The sequence below is a fragment of the Arachis hypogaea genome, chromosome 19 (assembly GCF_003086295.3).
Source record: "Arachis hypogaea cultivar Tifrunner chromosome 19, arahy.Tifrunner.gnm2.J5K5, whole genome shotgun sequence".
Classification (NCBI taxonomy): Eukaryota; Viridiplantae; Streptophyta; class Magnoliopsida; order Fabales; family Fabaceae; genus Arachis; species Arachis hypogaea.
The window spans coordinates 117,284,849-117,293,025 of NC_092054.1; the positions used below are offsets into that span (position 1 = coordinate 117,284,849).

The following is an 8,177-nucleotide window of genomic DNA, read 5'->3' on the forward strand; positions in this document are numbered from 1 at the left end:
CTGAGGAATGCTACTTCCAATGTATGTATGCCGAGGTATACATCCTTGTTTAGGCACTGCATGCTAGCAGACATAGAGGTGGAGGGAGTTTGAGTTGTAGTGGAAAGCGATGGTGAGTGAGTGTGGCGTGAAGAATCATGAGTGGGTGAAGGATTTATACTCGAAGAAGTTGTCGTGGGCAACGGCTTACATACGTGGAAGGTTCTTTGCTAGCATTAAGACGACTTTCCGATGCGAATCGTTGCATGCGAAGCTTGGGCGGTTTGTGGATAGTAGGTACGGGATTCTTGAATTCATAACAAATTTCCAATGGTGTATGGAATTCCTCAGAGACAACGAAGATAAGCTCGAGTTTCGGTCATCGTATGGGACCCCTGTCATCCAAACAGAGTTTCCAGAGCTGGAGAAATCAGGTGCAATAAATTTCACACGTGAAATTTTTGCGAGATACCGGGAGATGTTGAAGAGGTGTGTACATGCAATAGTGTTAGGGTGCATAGAATCGGATGGCACATGCATATACGTGACTCAGAAATATTGAAGGCCAGAGAAAAGGTGGAACATGACTCACCATGGAATGTCCGACATATTTGTCTACAGTTGCGTAAGGATGGAATCTTTCGGAATTTCTTGCGTCCATATACTTGTAGTGCTTGTCCGATTAGACATTAGGTCTCTCCTGAAAAGCCTGGTTCTGCAGCGATAGTCAAAGACACCCAAGGTTGATATGTGTGCGATTAGCCGAGTGGACGACACAGAAGCACTTTACCGTAACCGTGTTGGTGCGTTCTTGCAATATTGCAAAAGGTTCGCTCGAGTTGCTTGTCAGAGTGAAGAGAACTTTAAGGCATAATAGAGAAAGTGGTGGAGTACACATTGAGGCTAGAAATGATGAATGGGGAAGAAAGTGATGGTGCAAGGAGTAGTCATGCAGCGCAGGGGTTAGAGACCCAATTGGTGTTCGCACAAAGAGAACCGGGCACAGCAATGAGCCAGCTGGATCAAGGGCTGTCAAGCTGAGGAAGTGCAACACGTGCGGTTGCCTTGGTCACCGACGGACTCGATGTCCTAATGGGCCACAAGTAGCAACTTCAAATATGGAGAAAGACACTGTGCCAAGTCAGAGTATGCCCAATAGAGACCCAATAGCGAGATGCCAAAAGCATTAAATTCTTTAAGCATGTAAATTCGTTTAGAAGAGACGGTCGATGTCTTATTAAGTCAGTATTATTATATGTTGTAGGTGTCATATACTGGCAATGAAAGCAACAGGCGTCGAAAGAGAATAGACTAACTTTGGGTGAGAAAGAAAGATTCATGGTAATGGTGAAATGCTGCGAAGGAATTAGGAGGTGTGTATTAGCCACAGGTCAAGAAGTGTCGATGGTGCCAAACTGAATTGAATATGTACGTCTAATTCTAAAGATATGATACCTGTAGTGTTAAATAATTTTATGTCATAAATTTTCTTATTAATCTCAATCAAGTTATTAAAATGGATTTGAGGTGACCACATTTTATATAGTAGTCGATATATAAATACTCTACAATTGAACTCCCTACAAATAGTTATATATAGGTATCGACAAATATGCTTTAAAATACCTTAAAAACAAGAAATTTATTTAGTTCTTGATACCAAAAACTTAATTTGTCAACATTTATGGTGATCCCACCATGATTTTGACCCATTGAATAGGGTGTTCCATCTGCAAGTTTGTGCAATTTCAGATGCCAAATAAACGTGTGTTACAATGCAGTCAAAAGTTTTGATGTTCAAACCAATCCAACTGGATCTGAGAGCAACTCCAAAAGTGAATTTAAAGTCAGGTCAACGTATGAGTACGGGCGAGCACATGAAGGTATAGAAAAAAAATGTTAGAAACATTTCTCCATGTATAAGCAAGAGACTAGTATAGAATAACTGGGACACTGAAATTCTCAATTCATGTTACATGAACTTTACATTGTTGATATTTATCTCCATTGACATTTAACAGGAGTACAGGGAAGATACCACATTCAGCAGTGGTTGACTTATGCAAATGGTGAAAACAATTAATAATAAACAGTACAAAATTCTTCTTTTTGGTTGTAGTCAAGTGACATCTATAAACGCATTTTTATCTGCTATGCTTTATTTTTTTGGAATTCGGACATCTATGAATGCATCAATAATGAGCTGAAGATATGGGATAAAATTATGTTTTTAATTATACAATTATAGATTATGTAAAATATTATTTTTGACATTTAAATACCTGAATATTTGCTGTTAATTTAACTCTCATTCTCCTTAAACTGCTTTACATTGGATATCATTTGTTCTGTTTTCTAAATTATTGATTTTTCCATCGTTGTAATTAAAATTTGAGTATATGAATATTTTTTTTCAGGCACCAAAAAATTCCCTAATTCCCTATTTGGCAAAATCATGAAGTCGCAAATATAATTGACAGGAAAATCGAAAATTTAGTTCTTGTCGATATCTCATGTTCTGACTTAACAAGTTTCAGTTTTTAAAAATGAAAGCACTTAACTGAATTCACAATGTAATTGTCATAGGTCTCAAAAAGTGGCAAAAAAGTTACAGACGATACATTTAAGTGAAACATTAATTTCTGAGGTCATTACGCTCTTTTAAAAGGATTAGATCGCCAACTAAGTTGAAAATCTTTGTATTCTCAGTAACAATTTAATTAACTTGTGCCAATCGAAATACATAATACGAAGCAACATTTTATAAATTTTTCACATATGCAAACCGTACATGGAGATTTAGCCTCACACAACTAAAATAAGGCCAATCATCCAAGGCATGGCTGGACTTGGTTTAGTTGCTGCAGGAGCAGCTGATTTCCTAGGTACAACTTAATAAAGTTTATACTTGACACATGAGGTGTCTTCTAGGATACTATTGACATAAACAAGGCTATGAGGTTCTAGCTTGTCCTAAACCTCGCCAAACACAATTAACAAGATGGTTCATAAGGGCCTTTAGTCCAGAGGCACAAGGAGCAACAAGTTGGAGTCATCACCTTTTACTCAAACTACCAAAATAAACTTAGCGGCGTATATACTTAATTGAAATTTTTCCCAAAATAACATAAGTGACAACAATTGGATATATGGTAGCATTAGTTGAAAGATATGACATCCAACTAGTTCAGTCGTGACCGAACATCCACCGATCCTCCTTCCTCGTTCCCAACGGACTGAATTATCTTGACAGTTGCCTTCATCCTAACAGTTTTGGCATTGGCCTGCACAGAGTCCAAAACAAAGACCTGGTTACGTTTCCAACAATAATGAATCTTTCATGGCACAAACAAGATAAGGCCACAATTCACAAAGTTTAACCAGCATACCATCGGATTGAAGATCCTCGGACTAATTCTGCCTTTGTAGAGGAGCCAATAAAGGCACCAAACCGCAATGTCCATGCTGTAACAAGAATATCAAGCAGCAGATAACAGAATAATTCATTGGTAAGGATTTGGATTTAACAGTTTGCAGCAACAAAATGTCAAACAATAGTACAACATGTAAGTATCGAATAACAAAACTATGGGTGTGAGAGGAGGTGCAATGGGATATTCAACATACCCATCGACATTCGTCGGCAGACCAGCTGGGTTGTAGCACTTGCCCCAATTTTACCGAATTTGGGGTGCCATTCCTAAAGTTGACCAGATTCTAATTCAACATGACTAACTTTCCCAAAGCGCGACACTGCATTCGTGACGTGTTTCAAAGTGGGTTATTAGGCATGGTGTTCATTTCAAGGTTTGCACCGTTGAACATGAACGCATATAAATGTGAACCAGAATATCTTAAAACCAAATCCATGTGTGTGTCTGTATATATACATAATTTAGGCTTACAACTATACTCACAATGCGAGTCATGTTGGCCTCTCTTCTAATAATACTTTTGAGGGTTTTGTTCACGTCAAAGGCATAGACCCTTGCTTCCTTAACATCAAGAATCATCAGATACCACACATCTGCTGGCTCCTAGATGGGCACAAAGACTTGCAATGCAGACATTATTATAAGGCAGGAGTTGGACTCAACATCTTTCAATATAAGACCTCGTTCGCATGCAATACAAGGGGAAATAACTCACATAGTGGAGATCATTCATTTCTGGCATCCAAGGTAGTGTGTATGCAACCTCCAGCCGATCCATATGAGCATCGCTGAGGACCTCATCAGAAAAAGTTAGATGGGAAGTACCATATACGCGGAGCCATCAGTTTTGAAGCAACCATTGACCCAATCATAGTGACAGTATTGATAAGCTAAACGTTGAAACATTCAATCGATTAGCCACCCGTACTTTCACGTCATCTATATTTGTAACATGTTCACCCATCAAAGTGGCAACAGAAAAGGTCAAATCAAGGATTCACTTACATCAGTGTGTGGTGTCCATGGGGCACCAAGGACATGAAAACCCCGTTGGGACTGTTGAACCCACTATACCGGAATAGAGTCTCCCTGCGAATGATGTGGCACAACATTAACAACAATACATTGATAGAAATGCAATTCCAAAAGTTAATAAATTAAAACTATGGCGACAGATTGTACCGCTAATTGTTTAGGGTTCGCTTCCACCAACAATGCCACCGCATATGATAGCGGAACACATTTCATGAATAATGAATCCCTAGCCCCATGTTCAGGTGGAAAGAGTTATGTCTCGTGATGTTGGCGTATTGGGCCTTGTACGTGGATACTTTTATTTTTATTGAGATCAAACTTAATATACATTGGGCCCGCACAAAGTTGGGTTTGTCTCGTGATGTTGGCATATTGGGCCTTGTATATTTATTCTTTTTCTGGCAAAGAAAGGCCTTGTTCATTGGAGTTGTAATGATTGCGCACGTTTATAACACGAGCAGATACCCCTCAGTAAGTATTCCTCGACATCCTTTATTTGTTCGTGAGTTCCATACGCACTGGATCCCACTAATCCAGGATTGGTTACCTACAATGAGTGAGGTGATCCCTATCATTAAAGGATTGTAATTCTTTGGCCCTCCTATGATACCATTCATGACCCCATGCAGTGGGTATCAATGATCATGCAACTCTCAAATTTATAATAACATGCACACTCGAACCATGTTATGAAATTGTGTTTTACGGTATGGAAGTGGACCTAAGGAATCTGAGGCATCATTACAACTTCACAAGATTATCACAAAACCAATTAAGAAAAACTGGTCAACACTAATGTAAAGATGACTAACTCAGGTCAAAGACTTTAGATGGACCAACCAGAAAATTTAAGGACACACACCCTCGATGATAATAAAAGAGGAAAATCCAAAAAATCAAGTTATGGATTATTTTCTATGATCTTCATGCATTTTGATCTAGTTCTTAGTATTGCATAGATGGTCTAAAGGTGGATAAATTCAATAACAAAAGAATGTGAGGATGGCCTTGCTTAATAATTTTATTGTGAAAATTTATTGAAACCAAGTGTACGGTTTGTATTTAGTAAAACAAATTTGTTGAAAAAGAATAATCATATAAAAGTAAATATCAAAATTAAGTAAAACAGAAGGGTTTTCCTTAAACTTTAATTTTGTATGTTGATTAAATTAACAGAAAATTGTTATTCATTGTGATTACTTTGATTTGTTTTATTCGAACTACAAAAATATTTAATTAATTCAAGTATTTAAAAAAATTATGTTAGCAAAAGTTAATACCACATTCGAAATCGTTATGTACAAAGAATGTAGTTTACATATATTCAAACGTATTAGTAGATAAAATTCATTAAGCACATACATATGTCATGAGAAATACAAACACTAAACTTATAACAATATTATTTAATTCATCTAATTATGATTTGTATAACATTATTACTTATGTAAAAATATGCATCAAGTCGTTAATTGTTAATAATATATTTAAAATGGAAGAAATTTCTACCTCCCGTTGATTAAAAATGTATATAGTAAATAAAGGCTAAGATATTATACATATTTTATTAATGGTCTAATTTTACTCTTTTAAAAATTTATAAAAAAATAATTATATTAACCAAACCTGCACTTTTAATACCATAAGAATTACATGTTATGGAAAAGACATATACATGTACTAAACAAATGAAAATTTTAATCCAAAGAAACCCTATTTAAATAGAAGTAATTAAGTGTCATCAAGTTAGTAATTTTAGTTGTTAACAATAGATGAATAATATTTGATATCATAAAGTATCAAAAGTAAAAAAGACTCATTCATCTTTCAGACTGTTTTGTTTTACTACAAATTAAAATTTGTTTTTTTATTTTTAAAATATTAAAACACCAGTGTTATTATAAAATCTAAAATTTTTTTCGAACTCATATTAAGACACTAAAAATGGGTATTTCAAATAAATTTTACAAATACTAAATTTAGATAATTTATTTAGATTTTACGGTTATTTTTAAACTTATAAATCGGATGTATAAAGAAGGACTAAAATAAGTTTGCAGCTTTTTTTATTTAATTACTATAAAGAGCAACCCAATTTACCTAAATTCTCTAAATTGATTTTGAAAACGTGAATGTCCTGAACCTATTTAAATATAAATCGTCCCAGGATAGCAAGGATTAGACTATATTTTATACACGCTAGCCAGTGATGATTTACACATGAATGGTCTTCATGGAATACATATAAATATCCCACCCTAATGAGCTTCCCAGTTAAACGTAATTCATCCTGGGTTAGGGAGATTTATTCAATTTTTAACCTAAAGCTCACTAGCCTAGCACAATTTACGTGCATCTCTATATCCCTCAATACCCAAACACGATAAATCTGCAAAAACCTCCCCATGATACCGTTCCACGATTTATCCTTCATTTTGTTTACTGGATATGCTAATTTGATTGGATAATGTTGTGTTGAGTGTTGAATTGAATTTGGATAAACCGAGATTGAAATTAAAAATTATTGAACGAGTTAAAGTTTACTTGACAAACTGATTTCTTGAAAATTCTGATTCTTACTGGTTATGTTGACAATATTACATTGGTTATTAAACTGAACTAGGGTAGATTGATTATTGAGAATCATGCTGTTCTGATATTTGTTGGAACCAGACTAGTGAATTGTTGAGAAAGAGGAAACCCATAAGAGTGGTTTAAGTCCATTTTTAGGGGTAATTATGTCCGAATTTTTACAAAAATATAAGGATTTAACTAAATTGAAATATATAAATTAAGTCTTGAATGTAAAATTAATGAATTGGATACTTGATAGCTAGAGATGGATGTTTAAGTACTTGACAGTAATTTGAAAGAATTCTTGAGAAGGATAAGAAATTGTTTTAAATAATGAAAAGAAGATTTTACCTTGATTAAATGTTGAAGGAGTTTGAATAATTATAAACAAAATATTTTGATATTATGATTGATAAATGGCTGAAAATATACTTTTTTGGTGATGCAGTAGTGTGAATGATTATGAGGTGATGTGGAGGTATGATTGATTATTTGGTGATGCAGAGGTATGATTGCTAAGTTGGTGATGCGGAGATATGACTATGAGAAACGATAATTGAAAAACTGTGAATGATGAACAAATGACTGAAAACTGATAATTATATGTGAGAATTGGTTGTTTGATTGAGCCCTCGTGCCAATTGCTAACGTGGGGATGCCCATCTAACTGATAGCTTGTTTCTCACTGAGATGTACTTTTCTAAGCTATAGCAAATTATTACATTATTATTTTCGGCCTGACTGACACGGATAAATCTATGATGCCACGGTATCCTGACAGACATGGGTTCGCCCATGATGATACCAGTTCCTGACTGACTCAGTGAGAAATCATATTCGGGGTTCGACCTGGGTAACGTTGGGTTGCGGGTAAACAACCAACGCATGAGCTCATGGCCTGCATAGAAAAGGCATTCATCATATGCATTTGTGTAAATTGCTTGAGTGTTCCTGTGTTGCTGTACTGTATTATTTGTGAATTCTTTGTATTTGTTTGATGTGTGAATTATTTGTATGTTTGTATTGTGTGTCTGCTTGTGTTTGTTGGTTCCTAAATATGGTGGGCTTTGGTTTGATTGAGGCACATACCAGGTAAGGTTCATCAACCCTAGCCAATTTCAGTTCTAGTATGTTAGATTGTGAATTTTGAGTATG

The 8,177-nt window shown here is 35.4% G+C and overlaps 1 long non-coding RNA gene across 4 annotated transcripts; it reads right to left on the bottom strand.

Moving 5' to 3' along the window:
* Window positions 1-2,719: 2,719 nt before the first annotated feature.
* On the bottom strand, window positions 2,720-4,722 carry LOC112777089 (uncharacterized). Of its 4 annotated transcripts, none has more exons than XR_003190315.3 (7): window positions 4,596-4,722; window positions 4,419-4,502; window positions 4,129-4,303; window positions 3,897-4,016; window positions 3,607-3,732; window positions 3,369-3,444; window positions 2,720-3,263 (listed from the first exon to the last, which is right to left on the bottom strand). It is a non-coding gene; the product is annotated as an uncharacterized lncRNA (long non-coding RNA). The 4 variants fall into 4 exon arrangements; XR_011878050.1 differs by having other exon boundaries at window positions 4,129-4,201; window positions 4,596-4,712; XR_003190314.3 differs by having other exon boundaries at window positions 3,897-4,033; window positions 4,129-4,201; window positions 4,596-4,712.
* Between the last annotated feature and the right edge of the window lie 3,455 nt (window positions 4,723-8,177).